The sequence below is a fragment of the Eleutherodactylus coqui genome, chromosome 4 (genome assembly GCF_035609145.1).
Source record: "Eleutherodactylus coqui strain aEleCoq1 chromosome 4, aEleCoq1.hap1, whole genome shotgun sequence".
NCBI classification, from domain to species: domain Eukaryota; kingdom Metazoa; phylum Chordata; class Amphibia; order Anura; family Eleutherodactylidae; genus Eleutherodactylus; species Eleutherodactylus coqui.
The window spans coordinates 286,504,017-286,528,060 of record NC_089840.1 but is presented as its reverse complement, the minus strand read 5'-3'; the positions used below and the strand labels follow the sequence as shown (position 1 = coordinate 286,528,060).

Genomic DNA, 24,044 nt, shown 5'->3' with positions numbered 1-24,044 from the left:
ACGACAAACGGGAATGGCATTCATAATGGTCATCATGTTGGTGACACGGCTTAACCGATTTACCCCTACGTCCGCAGCTCGTACGCAAAATTGGATTACCATATTTTTTCATACTTTTGAGGCACCCTGTATAATACCTTGCATTTTGTGTATTTGCTAGAAGGTCAGGACCTGACCCTTTTAAATGAATTAACCCCATGCTTATATGCAGCTTGAACATTTTTAATCCAAATTGAATAAAAATATGAACCTAAACAGAAACCTATCTGACTTGTGTGTCTTGCTTTCTGCACAACCTGATTATCAGTCTCTCCTCCTGAGCACTTCCCTCCTACTGTTCGTCTAGCGAGGAGCTTGGGATGACATTTGATGAATCTCAATGGACCAAATATTTTCAGTTTGGACATAGAACCCTCATTGCTAAATATAAAAGCACAAGAAACCTCCTTCAAAATTGTCTCCCAATAGTAGAGGGTGCCTTCCATACTCCACCATTGGTGCACAGAACTCCCAGGCACACATTGGAGATGTGGGGTGGAAAGGGAGACAATGATACAGTACAGTGGAATTGTCCACCAGCTCATGGATTTTGGTCCTAGGTCTTGACACTCACAACTTAGATGACAGGGACTAATATCGCTAAATCCTCTGAAGCAACCCTTCTGTTTATGATCCCCACAACTCACGCTGGTTACAAAAGATCTTTGGTGAGCTTACTGCTCCAAGCAGCCAAGAACGTCCTGCTACGTCACTGGAAAAGTCAGGATTTCCCATCTTTGAAGGGATTTGCTGAAATCTCTGTTCTCAACTGGTAGGGAGAGATATTACTGTATATGGAGGGCCTAGATAGAGTTTCAGCAAACTGTCACACAAAGAACTAGGCGGCGTGGGCTATCTGTTCAGTGTCCCCTCTTTTTTCAGCCATGTGTTCTTTGCCTCTTTCCAAGTACTGTCTAGGGAATCGGATGCTCAGCGCTCATAAGAAAAAATTATACTTCTGCTCTCTGTATTGTCCTTTCTTTTTTTCGTTCCCCTGCTCCATTGTCTTATTCCATCCTATTTCCATGTTCAAATCTAAAAATGTGCTTGCAATGTTCCAAATTATCTGTGTATTGTTTGGGAAAACTAAATAAACTTTAAATTGGAAAAAAGGCTTTGGTCATAATTCTTTGCATTACATAATAGGCTTACTAGACTAGCTAATCCACTATTGCCCTCTATTGGTCATTTCTCCATTGAACCAGGGCTGATCTCCATGCCAAGAAAGGCCTTTCAGATTTTTCATGACAGCTGCTGGGACCATTATATCAAGGCATTGGCTATCCCCTATCATGCCGTCCGTGATTAATTGGGTGATGAAGGTTAATCATTTAAAGGGGTTGTATTGGGTTATCAAGTTATTCCCTATCCACATGGTCAGGAGAACATAGTCTCTGGCCTACAAAATAGGACTCTTGCGTTGGTTCTTCTTGCTATTCGACACCCCCCCCCCCCTTCCCACAGTGACATCACCCTGAATGGAGTACTGGCTGAGCATGCACAGTCAGCACACCATTCATCTCAATCTGAGTGAAGGGAATACCTGAGTGGGTGCGCTACTTGTCCATCCCATTGAAAGTGTATAGAGTTCTTGTGCAACAAGTGCTCCATTCAGTGTCCTCATTCTGGGGGTGCAGTAAACCCGCAGTGAGGATGATAGGGGGACAAGAGCCCCGCCCCCTTCTTCCAATGAGTGGGGATCTCAATGGTGAGACCCCGCATCGATCAGCATGTTATCTCCTAACTTATTGATGGGGAATAACTTGGCATTCTGGTGCGAATGTATTTTTTCAGATGATCGCGATATGTGTGATACTTTCATGCTTGACTTTCCCCGCTGGCTGGAGGCAGAAGCTTCTGGAACCTGAATGGTGATTCTTTTTACATGAGATTACACTGTGTTACAAGATTTTGTTTAAGCCCTTGTGGGTTCGGTCAATTATTCCCCAGATATAGTCACCAGTGGTGACCACTCCCCACGCATTCGCACATTATACTGTCCTTGGTACCTCCTTTCAAACTCTTTAATGTCTTGGAATCTTTCCCCCTGTTCCTCTGAATATGTGCCCATGTTTGACTTGAACACTTCTAGATGTGAGTGAAGAACATGTAACTTGAGTGGCATTCTGCATCCCATCTTGTGGTAGTTGTTAATAAGATTCTGAACCCCATTTTTGTAATTCTTCACCTTGTGATTGCCCAAAAAACCATTTACAACATTAATGAAGCTCTTCCATGCTTTCATTTTAATTGGTATCAGCTTCTTCATGAATTCGTCATCATGCATTAATTTCCTCACCTGTGGGCCCACAAAAATTCCACCTCTGATCTTGGCTTGTGAAAGTTGTGGAAAAACAGTCTTAAGTATTGGGAAACTTCAGAATTAGGGTCTAATGCACAGGTGTCAAACACAAGGCCCACGGGCCGAATCCGGCCCGCCACCTCGTTTTCTGTGGCCCGACAGCTGTGCAGCAAGTTCCCTCACCCTCCGTGCGGTGTCAGTAGGCGATCTTCTATTGGCTTGTTCTATCTCAGTAGAGCAGACAGTAATAGGGGAGTTCCGATAGCACACTGACAACGGCCGCGGAGGAGGGAAGAAGACTGCAGAGAACATGATTTCTGGTGCCAGGACAGCGACGCTGAGGAGGAGCAGCTGCAGGATGAGAGCTGGTCAGCACTAACCTTCTCTCACCGGCCCTACCTCTGTTCATGGCTGCAGGCCTGGGGAGACATCAGGGGCCCAAGCATGCAGGAGGGCCCCAAGAAGGACTGAGAGCAGCTGATATACCTGTCAGTGGGACCATACTGGATGCAGGTAAGTATAAAAATGCAGAAGTGTCCTTGTGTGTGTATATATAATGTGCACCTGTGTGTGTGTGTGCGCGTATATATGTATAATAGTGTGTGCATATATGTATAATAGTGTGCGTCTGTGCGCGTATGTGTGTAATAGTGTGTCTGTGCACGTATGTGCGTAATAGAGGCGTCTGTGCGTAATAGAGGGAGTCTGTGCACGTCTGTGCGTAATAGAAGGAGTCTGTGCGTAATAGGAGTCTGTGCGCGTCTGTGCGTAATAGAGGGCGTCTGTGCGTAATAGAGGGCGCGTCTGCATGTATGTGCGTAATAGAGGGCGCCTGTGCACGTATGTGCATAATAGAGGGCGCCTGTACGCGTATGTGCACAATAGAGGGCGCCTGTGCGCGTATGTGCACAATAGAGGGCGCCTGTGCGCGTATGTGCATAATAGAGGGCGCGTATGTGTGTAATAGAGGGCGCCTCTGCGCGTATGTGCGTAATAGAGGGTGCCTCTGCGCGTCTGTGCGTAATAGAGGGCGTCTGTGCGTAATAGAGGGCGCGTCTGTGCGTAATAGAGGGCGCGTCTGTGCGTAATAGAGGGCGCGTCTGTGCGTAATAGAGGGCGCGTCTCTGCATGTATGTGCGTAATAGAGGGCGCCTGTGCGCGTATGTGCATAATAGAGGGCGCCTGTGCGCGTATGTGCATAATAGAGGGCGCCTGTGCGCGTATGTGCATAATAGAGGGCGCGTATGTGTGTAATAGAGGGCGCCTCTGCGCGTATGTGTGTAACAGAGGGTGTCTGCGCGCGTATGTGTGTAATAGAGGGCGCCTGTGTGTGTGTGTATATATGTACAATACTGTGCACCACTGGCCACTATGGGGGACCTTATTACTAATCGGGCCACTATGGGGTTCACTTTTACTATACTGTCTTACAATTACAATCGGCCCTTTGAAGGCAACCATAACGCTGATGTGGCTCTCGGTGAAAATGAGTTTGACACCCCTGCTCTAATGCTTTGACAAATTGTTTAATGAGCCCCTGTTTTATGTGAAGAGGAGGCATTAATATACTCTCTTGCTTCACAAGTGGTTCACACTTTATATTGTTCTCACCAACCACAAAATCATTCCTCGCTGGCCACACAACAGTTTCATAGTGCCTGGCAGCATTCCTACTATCCCATAAACACGAGAAACATGGATGCTTTGCATATCTACCTTGCAATCCCTCCAAGAATGTGATCATTTGAAGTCCCATATAATATCCCATTGATGTTCCTCATACTGTAACACCTGAAGGATATATTGGAAATATCTAGAGTCTTCTTTGAGATGCTCCAAGTGAGCAATTGGCATAGAGGGATATTTATTGCCATTACGAAGGAGAACTGCTTTTAAACTTTTGCCAGAACTGTCAATAAAGAGTCGCCAGTCCTTTGGATCCTAAGGAAATCCAATTCCTCCAAATACGCTCCTCACATTGTGGCAGTAGCACAGTTGAGCTTCAAGAATAAACCACTGAGAGAATGTTTGATGCCATTTTCGCTGCTTAGATACCTTGCAGTTCTTATCCAACAGATCCCATTCCTTTAGCCTTGATGTTAAAATCTCTGCGTTTGATTTGGTTAGTCCAAGTTCTTGGATTAAATCATTTAAGTCTTGTTGATTTGGGGAATAAGGTTTGTAATCTGCATCTTCAGAGAATTCCTCATCTTGCACATTTTCACAATCTGATTAGTCACCATCACTGTCATTCTCTCTCGGAGTGGAAGGAACAGGAATCTTGTCGCTGTGTGCAACAGGCCTTAAGGATGATGGAATGTCTGGATAGTTGAACACATCTGTTTCTTCCCTCTTCGGTGATGAGACACATCAATGACACAGTAATAGCAGTTCTTGACATGATCTGTTGGTTCGCGCCAGATACGAGGCACCCCAAACTTCATCTGTCAACTCTCTCCTCTATACCATGCCTCAACATTGGACCTGCAACTACCACAAATTACATGGGGAGCCCATTTCTTGTCTTGATTGCCAACTGGCATGCCAGAATAGGCCTTTACAGAAGTTGTTGGCACCTTTGATTCTATGCTTGACAGCTTTGGCACTCAGAAATACACCACAGACGTAGCAAAAAGAGTCTGGATAATGTTTGTAGGTTCGAAAACAGGTTGCCATCACTGAATTAATGAACTTTTAAATGATTGCTACATGAGATGAGCGAACATACTTGTTTAGGGCGATTTCGCAATCGAGCACCGCTGTTTTCGAGTAACTGACTACTCGGGCGAAAAGATGCGGGGGGGGGGGGGGGAGGCGGCGTGGTGGAGCGGGGGGTAGCAGTGGGGAACAGGGGGGAGCTCTCTCTTTCTCTCCCCCCCCCCCCCCACTCCCCTCTGCAATCCCCCGCTCACCCTCCGAATCTTTTCGTCCGAGTAGTCAGTTACTCGAAAAAAGCGGTGCTTGATTGCGAAATTGCCCTAAACGAGTACGTTCGCTCACCTCTAATTGCTACAAATTTAAACTTCACAAACTTTCCTTAAAACAAAGAAAATAAAGAAACGGTTATCTATGTATACAAAAGCTTCTGCACAGTTTTCATATACCAATAAAATATGTAAATCGAACCTCGCAGTGAGAAACGTTTTGACGCAGGAGTGAATGCTCAATAAGTCTTAGTGGAGACCAGATTAAAGGGGTTGTCCCGCGAAAGCAAGTGGGGTTTTACACTTCTGTATGGCCATATTAATGCACTTTGTAATATACATTGTGCATTAAATATGAGCCATACAGAAGTTATTCACTTACCTGCTCCGTTGCTAGCGTCCCCGTCGCCATGGCTCCGTCTAATTTCTGTGTCTTCTGGCTGCTTTAGACGCGCTTGCACTGTGCAGTCTTCTGCCTGGTGAATGGGGCCGCTCCGGCGCACTCGCGCCGGAGAGCTGGTCTGCGCGTCGTCATCGTAGCTTCGCCTCCGTCACGTGGTGCCGATCAGCCAATTAGGTGGCTGTATCGGCAGTGGAACGCAAGGAAGGAGAAGACAATCCATGGTGCACCATGGGAGAAGACCCGCGGTGCACCATGGGAGAAAACCGCGGTGCATCATTGGGAAAGGACCGACGGCCATCTTTAAAAGAAGAAAAGAAGATGCTGCGCGAACTGGGAAGGAGGTAAGCTATTTCTTTTTTTAAATTACAAACGGTATTGATTTCAACGGGACAGAATGCGGGGGTAGGTTGAAAAAAAAATTGCATTTCGCCACGGGACAACCCCTTTAACTCGATAAGAACAAAAAACAAAAAAATTCACTTAAACAAAAAGTTGTTTTTTGTTGCACAGGGTTATCACATGAGAACAGTGTTGTGCCCTGTTAATTAGTCTTCCTCTCATCATCACTGCTCCTCCCCTCTTTTCTTTCTTTTCTTTGTTGGTCCTTTCTTACTTTCTTGCGTATTTTCTTCTCCTATGGTTCTGCATGTCACATATCGTCTGGAGTTTGTTCTTTCCCACTCTTGCTTTGGATGGGATCTCTCTCAGCCATATAGCAGCTATTCGAGCTCTGGCTGGGGATGAGCCATAATATAGTAATATGCCATGGAAAAGCTTGTCTAATGTTTCACCCCTTAAAGGGGCTTTCCCACTATCTAAAATTGCTTCATAGACTCTCTGTGCTTACTGGTTGTTGCTGACCAGGTCATGTGACTGACAGCCGCATTTACAGGGTTAACAGCTCCGTTCAGCTCTCTCACTGATCACGACTGTTGCTGGTGGGTGTCAGCTGAGAAAAACAGCCGGCACCCGCATTGTATGTAGTGGGATCGACCGTCGGGCCCCCTCCATACAAACCCCAAATGCTCAGTACCTAACTGTATTTCCTGTGTCATTAGGGGGTTAAAGTTGAACTGTGCTTGTCCCCAATATGCTGGTATAGATTATTTCCTGCTTCACGTGTTCTGTGGTATTCGGCATTATGTGTGGAGATTACATGTCAAGAAAATTGATAATGAAAAGAAAATTGAAAAAAAAAGGTCAACAAAAAGATGCGTTTATCCAAAAATAGTAGCAGAAAAAACTACAGCTTTTCCTGAAAAACAAGCCCTTCCACACCCAAAGCTAAAGAATAACTCTCCGGCCCGCAGGCCTTCCTCAGAGAGGCGTTCGTCAGAGCACCGCAATTTTACTTTGACTTTTGGCTGCAGCTCCTTGCGGCTGACAGCGGAGTGTAGCATAGCTGATCACTGATGAGGTGCGCTAAACATCAAAAGTAGCACAGACTGTGCTTGAAAACTGTGCGGCTGTCTGAGAGGCTCCACTGAAGACAATGCGAGTGTGACTCCACCATTAGCGCTGCGCTGAAAACACCACATTAATCACGGAATAAAGCGCCTTCGTGAGGAAGACGTAAATGTTCTAAAAGAAGGAAGACATAAAGCATCTATAAACACAATATCATTAGGATACCGAACCCCCCGAACGAACCCAACATGCTGTAGGGGGTCAAAACAGACCGTTCAGCTGATGCTGTCTGCTTCCGAATTAGTCTTAAATCATGCGAGTATACTCGAAGGAATTCTATGGACTCCACACCGTATGTGCTAACCAAAGAAATGCCTGTTTAATGTACAATGTATTCAATCTTTATACAGTTCTTACGAAGTGAGTGGCTTTATGCCAGATACAAGTAAAATTAATAAGCACATATATTGATTTAAAACATCTCAGCCTCTTATCAGTATGTCTTCCTCTGTGTAGGTGTAATCGGGAGGTACATTCCTGTAATCTTGTTAGTAAGTTTCAACTAAAATGGTTTAGAGATAAGAATAGGACAGAAACCTAACGGTAATCCAATTAATATTCCCAGGTGGATCCTTCTAACTGAAATCTAACATTTTTCTCAAGTGAGTTGAAATTAATACAGATATACATGTGTACTATAGCAGACAAGCAAAGAGACAAAATGGAGTCTTTGTAGTCCATTTTAAAAGCGTCAGCCCTTACACGTATAAGCTTAAACCTTTAACAGAAGAAGACACAAATTATAAACAAATAAGTATTCTGTGAAATACACTTATCATTCTCTATTTAAAGCATAAACCAAAATTAACCCCCCACATTCCCCCCATTTGGACATAGGGTCCACCATCATGCTAGGTACTTCACCCGAGTGGTGCCGGCTCCTGCCAGATTCCCTAGAGTCATGTGGTGGTCCCAAAGTCCATCTGGGTTAAAGTTTAGCAAAATCCTTTTCACTACAACGTGTGGTACAAGACATGATTAACTTTAAAGCAATATATATATATATATTAATATATTATATATGACGAGCAAAATCACTACTTGAAGCATACTTTGTAAACTTCCCATGAACCACCCTCCTAAACCAGAGAACCAATTGGCAGGGTTCAAAGAACTAAATGTGCTACCCCGCCAGCTATCTCTGGTTTCTGAGTTTTCATTTGTCCATGCAAGCAGTTCTTTTGGCGGAACAGAAACAGCCAGGAAAGTAAGACTAGTGGCAGTTACTGGTGTGTGTGTGCAAATCCAACAGTCCTTCACCTGTGAGGTGTTCAGTCCATCTACCAGTATTTGGTGGTGTCTAACAAAGTGGTTCTGGGCATTGTCCTTTTGCACCCTCTCATAAGGGCGAAGCATGGAGTGAGGAGTCCAAAAAGTCCATCAATGAACAAAATGTCCTTAGTGAGGAGTCCAAAAAGTCCATCAATAAACAAAATGTCCTTCTCATGGGGGGCAAAGTAGGGCGTGAAAAGCCCCATTAGTCCCAAGACAAGCAACAGTTCCTTCAACTTTCACCGAAGTAGGTGTGGTCAGCAGGACTTGATAGGGCCCCTTGAATCTGGGATCCCCTAGGGATTTCCAGACACGCCTCTTTACGACCACCCAGTCTCCAGGTTGTAGGGAATGAGATCCCTTTAAGTTGTCTGGGTCTGGAATGGGAGAAAAAGACTAGATTCTGGGTTATTGTTAGTTGGTCACACAGGTGCTTTACATATCCGGCTACTGTGTCATAGCCCTGCTGTAGGGCCTCTGGATGATACAGGCCTAATCTTGGCATGGAGCCAAACAACACTTCCTTTAACTTAAGCGTACCATTTAGTCTTTTCACTTTGTTGGAACTCTGTGGGTGGTATGGGGTGTGAAACACTTGTTCCACCCCAAGGGCTGACATCACCTCTCGCATCACTTCACCTGTAAAATGTGTACCTTTGTTTGAGTCAATCACTTCCGGTGCCCCATATCTGCAGATTACCTCATTCATGAGCTCCTGTGCGATTACTTGCTTATTTACTTTGGTAACAGGGTAGGTCTCCGACCTGAAAAGAAATCAACAACAAGAAGCACATATTCATACTTCCCAACAAGTGGGGGCTGAGTGTAGCCAATTTGCAATCCCTGAAATGGGTAGAGTGGTCTAGGCAAGTGTTATGTGGCAAATTTACTTCTGCCCTGTTGCTTACGGCAAAGATCATGCAAAATTGGACAAATGATGCAGCAGCTACAGAGAACCCAGGTGTCACCCATTCTTGTTCAGTGTCGACGTCATTGCTGCTTTTGATTCTGTGTACCAGTTGGGCCATCATGGGAGACAGGGACCTCTGTAGGCTGTTCTGCTGACTGCTCGCCATACGCCGTCCTGTTCTGTTGCTCCCATCTTTTAGCCCATTTTGCTTTCCTTCCTCGTTGGCTTGTAACAGTAAAGTCCAAGGTTTTGTCAAAGTCCAAGGTTTTGTCAAAGTCCAAGGTTTTGTCAAAGTCCAAGGTTTTGTCAAAGTCCAAGGTTTTGTCAAAGTCCAAGGTTTTGTCACTGACTCATGCTGTCAGTATCTTTTCTTCTTTCTTCCATGGCTTGAGGGCCGCTGCCTTTGCTGTGCCGTCGGCGAGGGTGTCATCTCTCGCTTCTCCATTGTAGAAATCGGTGTGAACTCTCCATTGCCAGGTAGTAGTAGTAGGGTTTCCATGAGACTCTGTGCCGCTGCACCATTCTTAATTGGCTGTCCTACTGAGATAACAAGCTGTCTGGCCTTCCATATTGGGCCGTAATCATGAGCTATGCCAAATGCATTCCAGGAGTCAGTGTAAATGTTTGCTGTCTTACCTTATGCCACTCTACACACCTCAGTGAGGGCCTTCAGTTCCGCTTCTTGTGCTGAGACATGCGGAGGCAGAGCTTCTGCTTTTAGGACATCTTGTTGTGTGACCACTGCATATCCAGTGTGGAGTCGTCAATCACCCTGGTACCATCTATAAAAAACAACTCAAAATATGCATTGTTAACAAGGGCTTTCAGTTAACATAAAGAAGAGACAGTGTCTGCAATTGCATCTTCCTGGACATGTGCCAGGGGGTACTGACGGACCAAGGGGGCTAAGAGCTTGTTCCTCTGCGTGCGTAAGAGTGAGGACAGGGAGAGGTGTCGCTTGGTCTGCTGCCATCTGACAGAAGGTCGGGTGACTTTCAGACCCGTGGTGTATACGAGCCTCATCGGACGGGTGAAGTTTGATACAACATCCCAAGGGTCCCATCACGTCAGTTCCCAATATGCTTTCAGGACCTTCCAGCACAAGGAAGTGCGTGAAGCATTGTGACCCTTTAAACATTACCTCAAGCGGTTCAGTTTCTGCCAACTGAATTGGCACTTCTGAAACCCCTTGCACCGATTACCGCTAGACAATCAGGCTGGTATTCTATTTCAAAAAGATCAGAACCTTGTTGCAAAAAAAAAAAAAAAAAAAAATGTTAAAATAGCTGACCTGCAACACCTAGATCACCTATGTCTTCTCCTCCCCCCCTTTGAACTAGGGTACTTAATTGGAAGAAGAATAGCCGGGTTCAAGGTAGTAACAACAGTGAAAAGAATGACAAGAGCACATTGTAGCTGGATTTGACGGGCCAGAAGAGAGAAAGAGAGAAAGAGAGAAAGAGAGAAAGAGAGAAAGAGAGAAAGAGAGAAAGAGAGAAAGAGAGAGAAGTTGCATAAGAGAGGAAACAGAGTGGACCCATGGGCGGCAGCATGAAACAAGGCCCAGAAAGGTGCGGAGTTTGGCAGCAGGTGTAAGTACAGGTATGGCCGTTTGCGTGTTTCTCCTACAGAACATTCTCTCAAAGACAGTACAGTACTAACAGCATTTAGCAGTGATACAGACATTTAACCAATCATAGAACTGACATTTACCCAAAAAGCAAAAATATACCTTAAAATCCCTATATGTGCTCTACTTTTAAAACCGTATAATTCACGTAATTCATTACAAGTTTCTTATTTTATCAACGTCTGTCTTTCTTCTATGACCTTGAATTTTCTCTCTCTATGAAACAGATTTTTGGAAAGCGGCCAGAACAGTCACAACATTAATCATTAGTAATTATAAGAGGTATATTTCTCTGCACAGACTATCAAACACAGACGGCAGAGGAATGGTTAAACACATAAAAAAAAGGACAACATGCTAAGCGCTTCTAACAGCGCAACATTTTTAACTCTTGTATTCTTAAAAGCCCCCACCGACGTGAGTGCGGTATAACTTTCTTACACTTTCTTGTAGAAGACTAAGACATACAACAAAGATTAGATTACATAACATTAAAACATACAAGACAAACAATAATGGTTATTTGTCACATAATTGTCCCCAGATTCTGCATGAACTTGCTTTATGTCCCAAAGGAACACAAACTATAAAAGGATTCCCTTTCTCTGAATCATGCGAGTATACTCTGAGGAGTTCAATGGACACCACACCGTATGTGTTAACCAAAGAAATGCCTGTTTAATGTACAATGTATTCAATCTTTATACATTTCTACGAAGCAAGTGGCTTTATGCCAGATACAATTAAAATTAATAAGCACATATATTGATTTAAAACATCTCAGCCTCTTATCAGTGTGTCCTCCTCTGTGTAGGTGTTAATCGGGAGGTACATTCCTGTAAGCTTGTTAGTAAGTTTCAACTAGAGTTGTTTAAAGATAAGAACAGGACAGAAACCTAGCGGTAATCCAATTAATATTTCCAGGTGGATCATTCTAACTGAAATCTAACATTTTTCTCAAGTAAAAGTTGAAATTAATACAGATATACATGTGTACTATAGCAGACAAGCAAAGAGACAAAATGGAGTCTTTGTAGTCCATTTTTAAAGCGTTAGCCCTTACACGTATAAGCTTAAACCTTTAGCAGAAGAAGACGCAAATTATAAACACATAATTATTCTGTGAAATACACTTATCTTTCTGTATTTAAAGGCATAAACCAGAATTAACCCCCCACAATGCCATCTATACTGCAGCCTGAAAGTCACAAAGGCAACCCCCCCCCCCCCCCCAAATGGTGTTACTGCGGGGTTGTGTAAATATTATTCTACAAAAAATATATTGTATCCAGCACATTATATGCTGCATTAACATATCCCACAACGTACAAACCTCGTATGTCACTGGGAGCATCCAGACACCATGGCTGCAGGAGAGCGAAGAGGAGAACAAAGGAATGTCCGGCAGGTAAAGGGTTAAACCATTTACATATGTACAACGGCCTGTATGGCACTAAAAATAATAATATGGCCCTATATGTATATTACACACTCAGCTCGGCTCCTCCGTCTCGCACGCGCTCAGCTCTGCTCCTCCGTCTCACACACGCTCGGCTCGGCTCCCCCGTCTCGCACGCGCTCGGCTCCATCCACTCTCTGCATACATCCTCACACAGCAGAGTCCTGCATCCACTGAGCGGAGAGGCCTGGTCATGTGACCCCTTGTCTCCTCCCACACACTGATCACATGATGGTGACATCATCACAGGTCCTGTAAGCACAGAACAACCCCACGGCTCCTGTCCGGCTGCAGGTGGAGGTATGTGGGGTCACCAGCACTGGGGGGCAGATTTATGGAAGCCCATAGCAACCAATGACAGCGCAGCTCTCCTGAGGAGCAGGTAGTGCTATAAGCTGCGCTGTGATTGGCTGGTTTTCTTGCACACAGGGTCACACGGCTCGCAGGATTTCTGGGGTAAATTTCTCATTAAAGAGGTTTTCTGGGACATAAAATGAAGCCACATTGAATGTTCTCCCGGCGGCTCCCGTCCAGCTCCGCCCCCCTGATGTCTGCCGCACGGAGCCTGGAAGAAGCGGCGGCCGGCCCCGTGGTGCTCCCCCTCACAGGCTTCAGGGGGGATTCTTCTATGGCCGCTGTGAGGGGCTCAGCGCTCACGGACACAATGTGCGGCACATGACCGCCGGCCGCTTCTCCCGGCTACATGCGGCCGCACTGAGGCTGCAGCGCTGGACGGGAGCCGCCGCCACAGGGGAGCAGTCAGCTTCTCCTCATTATAAGGGCTCGTTCTCCCAGGTCTGAGCGCATCGCCGACCAGTAAATACGGGAATCCCCCCGGACGCCATGTTTCACCTCCTGTCTGTATTTGCGCGGCTTATCCTCCTCAGCGGCCGCTTGCGGTCAGTAATACGCAGCAGAATCGGACGCCGCGGGGTTTGCACATGATGAAATCCGCTCGTTTACAACCATATTGGAATCAGTGGGTTCTGTTCACTGTGTGTTACGCTCACAAATATGTTCATGCGAACGAGACCGAAGACCGCCATCTTTATTTTATGTCTCAGAAAACCCCTTTAACCCCTTCAGGACCTTTTCCTAGACCGAAGACGTCCGGTGAAATCTGTAGGGAGTTATGGTGGTATTTCTGCCATTTTTCAGATTGCCTTCCTTCGGCTAGACTCGCACGGACGTATTTGCGCTCGGGAAGCATTCGCATACAATCTGCAGAGAGTAGAGCCCATTGATTTCTGTGGGCAGGGCGTGTCGATCCGCAGGACACATAGATGGCAGCTGCTCTGGTTCTCCCATGTATCAGACGCTGCCTGTACGCCGGCAGTGTGATGTGGCAGCACTTAGATACGCTTCCCTACTGTGAGCAGAGCGGGGAATCTGAAAAAGAAATCACACGGCGCCGGTCCGTCACGTGCCGATCGCAGCCGTACACGGTCCTGTGGGCTCTCTGCCAGCAGATTGTATAGGCTGTAGTGCTACAACTCAGCGGGAAACTCCCAGCATTGTACACAAACGTATGAATGAGCCCCTAGACCCACAGAATGGTAGAGTTGGAAGGGACCTCCAGGGTCATCGGGTCCGACCCCCCCTGCTCAGTGCAGGATCACTAAATCATCCCAGACAGATATTTGTCCAGCCTTTGTTTAAACACTTCCATTGAAGGAAAACTCCCCACCTCCTGTGGTAACCTGTTCCACTCATTGATCCCCCTCACTGTCTAATATCTAATCTGTGTCTCCTCCCTTTCAGTTTCATCCCATTGCTTCTAGTCTTTCCTTGTGCAGATGAGAATAGGGCTGATCCCTCTGCAGTGTGACAGCCCTTCAGATATTTGTAGACAGCTATTAAGTCTCCTCTCAGCCTTCTCTTCTGCAAGCTAAACATTCCCAGACCCTTTAACCGTTCCTCATAGAACATGATTTGCAGACCGCTCACCATCTTGGTAACTCTTCTCTGAACTTTCTTCAGTTTATTGGTCTTTTTTAAAGTGCGGTGCCCAGAACTGAACACAGTATTCCAGACGAGGTCCAACTAAGGTGTACTGCACTCCGCGTCCGACCCTGTACCCAGCTGGTATCCGCGTGTACTTTTGATTTTCATCCTTGACCTGATTTGCGAATGGACCACACGGTAAACCGTCGGACATGCACAATACAGTTTTTTTAAATGTTTTCAAATCCCCGCTTTTCCCGCATTGTCACTAAGCGATGACGCGGAATCCGTGACCTTTCCGGAATGTCATTGCAGAAGGACCGCGGATCGGACGGCTTCCATTGACTTCAATAGAAGCTGCCCGTGCAGATTCTGCACAGAAATAGAGCATGCTGCGATTCTTTCTCCGCAAGCGAAAAATCGCTATTGATTTCCACTCAAGTAGAGCAAAAAGCATTTTTTCATAGAATGCCGTGGAATCTGGAGGCGGACAATGCAAATCTGCCCGTGTGCAGCCGGCATAAAGCTGAGCACCTGCGCTCAGAGATCAAGCCCATAAGATAGAATATAACATGTAATATCAGGACAAGAGCACTTACTTGTTGAGGGGGATATAGGGTAAAGACTAGAGATGAGCGAGCGTACTCGGATAAGCACTACTCGCTTGAGTAATTTGCTTTATCCGAGTATCGCTGTGCTCGGGGCTAAAGATTCGGGTGCCGGCACGGAGCGGGGAGCTGCAGGGGAGAGCGGGGAGGAACGGAGGGGAGATCTTTCTCTCCCTCTCTCCCGCCCGCTCTCCCCTGCTCCCCGCTGCGACTCACCTGTCAGCCGCAGCGGCACCCGAATCTTCAGACCCGAGCACAGCGATACTCGGATAAAGCAAATTACTCGAGCGAGTAGTGCTTTTCCGAGTACGCTCGCTCATCTCCAGTAAAGACCAAAAGACACCCCCCTCTAGGTCCAAGGAGACGTGGTGGTATCAGTAGCAGATCATAATGTCTATTCCACAGGAATTGGGAAAAGATCCAATTTTCATTTGTAGACAATTGTCAGTACTCAACAAAAATGAAGATAAAATAAACAATAAAGAGGCAGCACAACGCGTTTCAGAGCTAGAACATACTCCTCTCTCATGCACATGTAAGGCCTTTCTCACACATCCGTTTTTTACCACGATTACTGCGGCATTTTCAATGTGTTTTAACGCTCCCATTGATTTCAATAGAGCCTCACAGACCTGCTCGAACACGACGCGTTCCAGCACTGCGATTTTTGAGCATCGTCTGCTGTATTTACGGCCGTTAGTGCACCTCATCAATGATGGGGCCTGCTACAACCCGCTTTCGGAGGCATGAGTGAGAGTAAACCCACTGCCTCCGAAAAGTAAAGTAAAATCGCGGAAAAGCGCTGTAATCAGAATTGCAGTTCTGTGCCGTCAGCATGTGTGAGAGTAGCCTAAAGCCGCTCTCACACAGCCGTTTTTTCAGCGTTTAATGCTGTCAGAGGCTCACATTGTTTTCAATGAAGTCTCTCCTTTCAATGAACACTGCGATTTTTGAGCGCTCCCTGTTCTGTTTTGTGCGTTTAGCGCATCTCATCAATGAATGGGGTATGCTGAAGCGAAGTAAAAGCTCTGCGGCACTCATGTGTGAGAGAGCCCCAAAAGATAAATAAACTGGCTGATATAAAGGTAAAACATGTGGGTGCAGCCCAAATAATGCGTAGTATTAGGTGGTACCTGAGGGAGCGTCCCACCAATCGAGCGGCATACCTGGTATGTGTTTGTACGCAGTCATGGAGACACCATTCATCGGGTTGTGGGGTCTTGTGTTACATCCCCTAGTAGCGGAATGCGGAATGCTCCAAACTCTCGCCAGCACCTGACATCACTCATGATGCAGAAGTGACGCTCTGTGCTCCACCTACAATGGTGGTGTATCCCGAGTGCTGGAAGACGTACTGATTTAAAGAGCTACAAGGAATATCTCGCTGGGCTGTATCAAGCAGATAATAATATCCGGCCGTGTGAGCCCGGCGTTATTCAGATCGCTACCTGTAATCCGTAATTTACAAGAAGTCCCGGGAACGCTCGTCTTCCTGCAGTTCCAGGAGCAGCTAGTTGAGCGCCTTCTGTGTGAGACCGCCGCACCTCTGCAAGCTTACGAAGCGTCACAGAGCGCCACTTTACCCCCCATACCTGCTGCTGAGGTCAAGAAATACCCCCCAAAAGGTGTCTGGTTCGCAGCAAGCATGGAAGGAGGAGGGATGGTCGGTTCTATTGTCCCATGTGCCCATCCCAACCAGCCTCTGTTATTACCCCTGTTATCAGACAAACCACACAGTTTACATTATCAATTTTATCTAAGATTTAGGAAACGCCAAAAAGGAGGCGGGGGGGGAGGGGGAATTCTTTTTAGGGAGTCATATTTTTTTTTTCATGCACTAGGGAGCAATGGTGCCTGGAATTTATTCAGTAGTGCCCTGAAAGCCAACGGGTGTTCCCTCCATTGTAGGCCGAGCCGTGTGTCCTGTACATAGGTTGTGGTATAATGGAGGTATTGCTGAACACAGAAGAACTAGTCCTATAAAATTGGGGCGAGTCTCTTCAGTTTTTCCTACTTGAAACACAGAAAACTGTAATGAAAGTGATATTTTTGGGAAAATTACATTTTATTTTTTTTCACATGCATTATAATTTTTGCAAAAAAAACTGTAGGGTTAGAATGCTCAGATTACACCGAGATGAATATGCTAAGGGGCTATACTTTAAAATTGGGTTACTTGTTGGGGGCGTTCTATTGTTTTGGCACCGTGATGGCTCTACAATTGGGCAATGGGTCCTGGAATTTATTCAGTTGTGCCCTGAAAACCAAAGAGTGTTCCCTGCATTAGAGGCCGAGCCATGTGTCCTATAAGTAGATTAGGGCCACAATGGGTATGACAAACAGATGTATCCATTTTGGGGTGCAAATCTTCATTCATGTGTGTGCTGTACAAAAAAAACTGTTTTAAAAATGAAACCATTGCCAAAAAAATGATAATCATAATATTTCCTAGTGCTTTGCTTACATTTTTTTAATTGAGAACTGTGGGGTCAAAATATGCAGTACACCCCTAGATGAATTCATTTTCAAAATGGGGTTATTTGTAGGGGTTCTCTATCATTTTGGCATCTCAAGGGCTCTACAAGTGGGCAATGGGGCCTAAATCACCTTCAAGCAAAATTTCAGTCATGAAAGCCACCGACGGCTCCTTTCATTTTTTGGCCCCGTTGTGCATACAGTCATAATATTAGGGCCACAATGGGTATGTTTCTGAACACAGGACAAACAGTCCTTGCAGTTAAAAATTTGAAGAATGATAATTTTTTCAAAATGTTCCCAATTTTGGCGCTTTTAACAAATATACACATTCTATTGGTCTATTTCTGCCACCTAAATGAACTACAATATGTGGCAAAAAAAAACAATGCCAGAATTACTTGGATATGCAAAACCTTTACGGAGTTATTCTATAATAAAATGACTCATGTCAAATTTTCAAAATTTGGCCTGGTCATTAAAGGGGTTCTGTCATTTAAAAAAAATGAATACTCGCCTAATCCTCCCCAGTCAGTCTTCTTCCTGCATCGTCTCCTCCTCGATCTTCCCCTGGCTCCTGCAGTCCCATGGGTCACATCACCTCCAGCTGGCCTATTCTTCTTCTTCTGTTGACGAAGCGTCTATTCTCGACAGTCTCTGTCCTACAGGTCAATGTACGCTACATCACTAGTGACATAGCCTTCACTAACTAGCTGGGAATGCCAACTTTTATGCCGCACTATTGCCGAGACAGTGCATGCACACTGTCTTGCGAAAATAGTAAATCAACACACGCAGCCAGATAGTGCACATGTGCAGTTTCGGCAATAGCTCGGCATTCTCTTCTAGGCAGTAAGCGCTATGTCAATAGTGACATAACATACACTGACCTGCCGGAAGGAGATTGCCAAAAATGGATGCTCCAAAACAGGAGGAAAAGGATCTGTCCGGCTGGAGGTGAGGTGACCCGGGGGACTGCAGGAGCCAGGAGAAGATGTGGTAAAAAGACTGCCTGGGGAGGAATAGGTAGGTATTGATTTTTATTTTTTTTTCTAATGACAAAACCCCTCTAAGGTGCAAACACGCTTGGCTACTAAGGGGTTAAAATCATTCATTTAATAAAATCTCCTAGGACCTTCTGATAAAATGTCTCTATAAACTGACCTTTTTCCTCGAAAGGGTATAACATGCTAACCGGTTTTAAATCAGTAGTGATAGGTTCATGTAAATCAGTAGTGATAGGTTCATGTAAATCAGTAGCGATAGGTTCATGTAAATCAGTAGCGATAGGTTCATGTAAATCAGTAGTGATAGGTTCATGTAAATCAGTAGCGATAGGTTCATGTAAATCAGTAGCGATGGGTTCATGTAAATCAGTAGCGATGGGTTCATGTAAATCAGTAGCGATAGGTTCATGTAAATCAGTAGCGATGGGTTCATGTAAATCAGTAGCGATGGGTTCATGTAAATCAGTAGCGATGGGTTCATGTAAATCAGTAGCGATGGGTTCATGTAAATCAGTAGCGATGGGTTCATGTAAATCAGTAGCGATAGGTTCATGTAAATCAGTAGTGATAGGTTCATGTAAATCAGTAGCGATAGGTTCATGTAAATCAGTAGCGATGGGTTCATGTAAATCAGTAGCGATGGGTTCATGTAAATCAGTAGCGATAGGTTCATGTAAATCAGTAGTGATAGGTTCATATAAATCAGTAGTGATAGGTTCATATAAATCAGTAGTGATAGGTTCATGTAAATCAGTAGTGATAGGTTCATGTAAATCAGTAGTGATAGGTTCATGTAAATCACTAGCAATGGGTTCATGTAAATCAGTAGTGATAGGTTCATGTAAATCACTAGCGATGGGTTCATGTAAATCAGTAGTGATAGGTTCATATAAATCAGTAGTGATAGGTTCATATAAATCAGTAGTGATAGGTTCATGTAAATCAGTAGTGATAGGTTCATGTAAATCAGTAGCGATGGGTTCATGTAAATCAGTAGTGATAGGTTCATGTAAATCACTAGCGATGGGTTCATGTAAATCAGTAGCGATAGGTTCATGTAAATCAGTAGCGATGGGTTCATGTAAATCAGTAGCGATAGGTTCATGTAAATCAGTAGCGATGGGTTCATGTAAATCACTAGCGATGGGTTCATGTAAATCAGTAGTGATAGGTTCATGTAAATCACTAGCGATGGGTTCATGTAAATCACTAGCGATGGGTTCATGTAAATCACTAGCGATGGTTTCATGTAAATCAGTAGCGATAGGTTCATGTAAATCACTAGCGATGGGTTCATGTAAATCAGTAGCGATGGGTTCATGTAAGTCAGTAGCGATGGGTTCATGTAAATCAGTAGCGATGGGTTCATGTAATTCAGTAGCGATGGGTTCATGGAAATCAGTAGCGATAGGTTCATGGAAATCAGTAGCGATAGGTTCATGTAAATCAGTAGCGATGGGTTCATGTAAATCAGTAGCGATGGGTTCATGTAAATCAGTAGCGATAGGTTCATGTAAATCAGTAGCGATGGGTTCATGTAAATCAGTAGTGATAGGTTCATGTAAATCACTAGCGATGGGTTCATGTAAATCAGTAGCGATAGGTTCATGTAAATCAGTAGCGATGGGTTCATGTAAATCAGTAGCGATAGGTTCATGTAAATCAGTAGCGATGGGTTCATGTAAATCACTAGCGATGGGTTCATGTAAATCAGTAGTGATAGGTTCATGTAAATCACTAGCGATGGGTTCATGTAAATCACTAGCGATGGGTTCATGTAAATCACTAGCGATGGTTTCATGTAAATCAGTAGCGATAGGTTCATGTAAATAACTAGCGATGGGTTCATGTAAATCAGTAGCGATGGGTTCATGTAAGTCAGTAGCGATGGGTTCATGTAAATCAGTAGCGATGGGTTCATGTAATTCAGTAGCGATGGGTTCATGGAAATCAGTAGCGATAGGTTCATGGAAATCAGTAGCGATAGGTTCATGTAAATCAGTAGCGATGGGTTCATGTAAATCAGTAGCGATGGGTTCATGTAAATCAGTAGCGATGGGTTCATGTAAATCAGTAGCGATGGGTTCATGTAAATCACTAGCGATGGGTTCATGTAAATCACTAGCGATGGGTTCATGTAAATCACTAGCGATGGGTTCATGTAAATCACTAGCGATGGGATCATGTAAATCACTAGCGATGGGTTCATGTAAATCAGTAGCGATGGGTTCATGTAAATCACTAGCGATGGGTTCATGTAAATCACTAGCGATGGGTTCATGTGAATCACTAGCGATGGGTTCATGTGAATCACTAGCGATGGGTTCATGTGAATCACTAGCGATGGGTTCATGTAAATCACTAGCGATGGGTTCATGTAAATCACTAGCGATGGGTTCATGTAAATCACTAGCGATGGGTTCATGTAAGTCACTAGCGATGGGTTCATGTAAGTCAGTAGCGATGGGTTCATGTAAGTCAGTAGCGATGGGTTCATGTAAATCACTAGCGATGGGTTCATGTGAAATGCTAAGAATTGGTTCCTGTTTGGATTCTAAATTAATAAAAGGAGAAATTTCTTCCACGTTGGATGATTTTTCAATCTTTTGGATAGAAAAATGGCGATAGCTGATTAAGTTCCTTATTAGCCCATTAAGATCGATGAATAAATCTAAGGGAAAGCTGGGGCTAAAAGTGAGTCCCTTGAGAAGGACCTCTAGGTCCGTTCTTTTTAACATCCATTTAAATAACTTAAATATTCCGGCTCCGCGGGCCTCCTCATTATCTATCTCTCTTTTTTGTTTTTTTTATCTCTGCTCTCTTACCTCATCTTCTCAGTTTGAAAAAATAGAGTGGTGCAATACTGTGTGCTGCGGACTATTTATTTTTGCTACACATCTTCTCAGTTTGATATGTTTTTGTGGTTCCAGTTGGTTGAAATGGTTTGATTATCATCGACCACACGATTGGGAAAGTGTGAATATTGGATTTTTCAATAGGTGCCATATTTGAGCATATGGGAATATGCACAGAAGGGGTGATAGAAGATGATTTACGAGAAATGAAGTACTGTTGTGAAAAGTCCTAGTTTGACCAGACCAAACCGTGACCGTTTTTTTGGCCTGTAGTAGCATTTTGGTTGTAATGGGATTATCATCTGCAGGTATTTTCTTTTTATATTCCCAAGGGAAGATTTCGTTCTTAGTGAAATCTTCCATGTCTCTTTTTTAATCTGTGAAATTTCCTGTGAAATAGGTCTAATTCAATGTAATTGGTGTAATTAAGAAGATATCAAAGATTATCTTGGTTGCTAGAACTGATCAGACCAGTGAGATCACCCAGAAGGGTTGTACCCAATTTCTTTGAACAATTTTAGTGTGGCAAAGTTTTTAACATAGAACACATCCCTTTTTGAAGTAAGCTACAACCTATGTGTCCAATCACAGCAATAATGCCCGTTATTGACCCTCCACAGTAATAGTGCCCGTTATTGATAGTGATTCTATGGAAGTTTCTCTACTCTCAGATGTTACAGTAGGAGCCCGGCTGTGAGTAGACCACCAAACACCCAACTTACTCCTACTAGATTGCATCATAAATTTATCATAGCACAGTACCAAGTGCTGTACGTGCTTCGTCACTAAAGGGTTAAGATCTCCCACGTTTTCCCTTATAATGTCTAGTAATTGATTATACATTGTCTCATCTTTTTTCAATTCAAGATCCTCGGCTGATATATCAGATAATTTTCCTGATTGACGCGATAAGGATGGAGAGGAATCGGGACAAGATGGCGGAGAGTATATTCAACCTCACCCTAGAGATACTCTTCCAGCTTACAGGAGAGGTGAGAGATTCTGGGGATGACGTCACGTTCCATCATTCTTATCTCTGTCAGTCTCTGGTCACATCTACGGCAGAGGATTTACTGCAGATTAGGTCATAAATACCGGAAATAACAGAGGCGGCTGGGCAGTTTTGCTGGTAAAATGACAGATACCCAACAGATCTATGACATTCATAAATGTTTCTCCCCATAAACAGGATTACACGGTAGTGAAGAAGACTTCTAGTGATGGCTGTCAGGCCCCGGTGTCTGATGGATGGGGAAGACCCCTGAGCCCAATCACAGGGCTTCCACCTCACCCCCTGATACTGGAGGAGATCAATGAGCAGAAGATCCTAGAACTCACCAACAAGATGATTGAGCTGCTGACTAGAGAGGTGACGCTGCTGGGAATGCTGGGACATTATACAGTAACGCTATGGCGGTATAACGTGTCTAGGTGATGATGGTATCATTGTGTTGTCAGGTTCCTATAAGGTGTCAGGACGTCACTGTCTATTTCTCCATGGAGGAGTGGGAGTATTTAGATGGACACAAGGATCTGTACAAGGACGTCATGATGGAGGACCACCAGCCCCCCCCATCACCAGGTAATAGACAGGACTAAATCCACACGGCCTTTATTATTTGTATGTAGAGAATGAATTCAGTGGCTGTCTGTGTTTTCTGCAGGTAGATCCAGTAAGAGAACAGCAGCAGAGAGATGTCCCCGGCCTTTTCTTCCACAGGATGATCAGGTAGATGGAGAGAAGGTCTCATGAAATCTCCCCTCTGGTCGGTAGGACGGCTGGGAAGGTCTTGTGTTTAGTCTTATTCTATGATTGATACTTGTGTAATGAGAAAGCTGGAGATGGCAGGATTACAGCCGACCGCAGACATTAGATCTCCGCATCTTATCACTATTTTCTGGTTCTGGAGACTTCTGATTGGAATAAAGAAGCAACAGGTTGGAGTTATACAGGAGACCTGCAGCTATTTGGCCCAGATCACTACTGCTGTCATGTCATTCCAGCTCCTCATACTAATTAATGACCTTTTCTGGCCATATAAAACCTTCCACACGACTTCTCCAACTGTGTGATGACTTTTACAATATTTATTTCACAGCTGGTGAATCCGGATGAAGATCCAATCCCTATTGATGCTACAGAGACACATGTGAGGGGGGATCAGCCATGTAAAGAGGAGATCCCTACAGATAACCCCCCAGGTGAGACTACATGTAGAGAAGAGTCTGTGTTGTCGGGGTTTTCAGCTGTATATTCCCTCATTCAACCAAAATACATAATAAAGTGTAACTGCCATTAAAAATATTTTGTATGTAAAGACAATCGGAAGCCTTTTTTCAATGTATGTTGCTCAAAAAAAGTGAGTGAACATTTAAAATTCATATTAATTATCAATGATCTCCATCCTCTGCAGACTCTGTCAAGTCTGTCACATGAGCTCATTGTGAATCTGCTCCTGTCTGAATATAACGCAGTGCTAATGGCGAGTCTGCAAGTTCTATTGTTCTTTGGCAAAGCGTATCCAGGCGTGTGAATGAGCCCTTATCATGTTTCCTCTCCTCTGTTGCTGAAAAACCAGAGTTAGTAGGCATGCTCAGTAGGACGTTTCACAGATCATAATTCAAATATTGATCAGCAGGGTTAGCGAATGGCAAACATATGTGTGCCCACTGATAATAGCGGTTCCGGCCTTCTAAAAGCGTCTTTATTCCCCCGTCAGCAGCACACGATCAGCAGACTGTAGTTTCA

The 24,044-nt window shown here is 44.5% G+C and overlaps 1 protein-coding gene across 1 annotated transcript in view; it reads left to right on the top strand.

The window, feature by feature from the left end:
* Positions 1-24,044, top strand: part of LOC136626747 (uncharacterized) — a 259,097-nt gene that overhangs the window by 114,426 nt on the left and 120,627 nt on the right. The window lies entirely within an intron of this gene.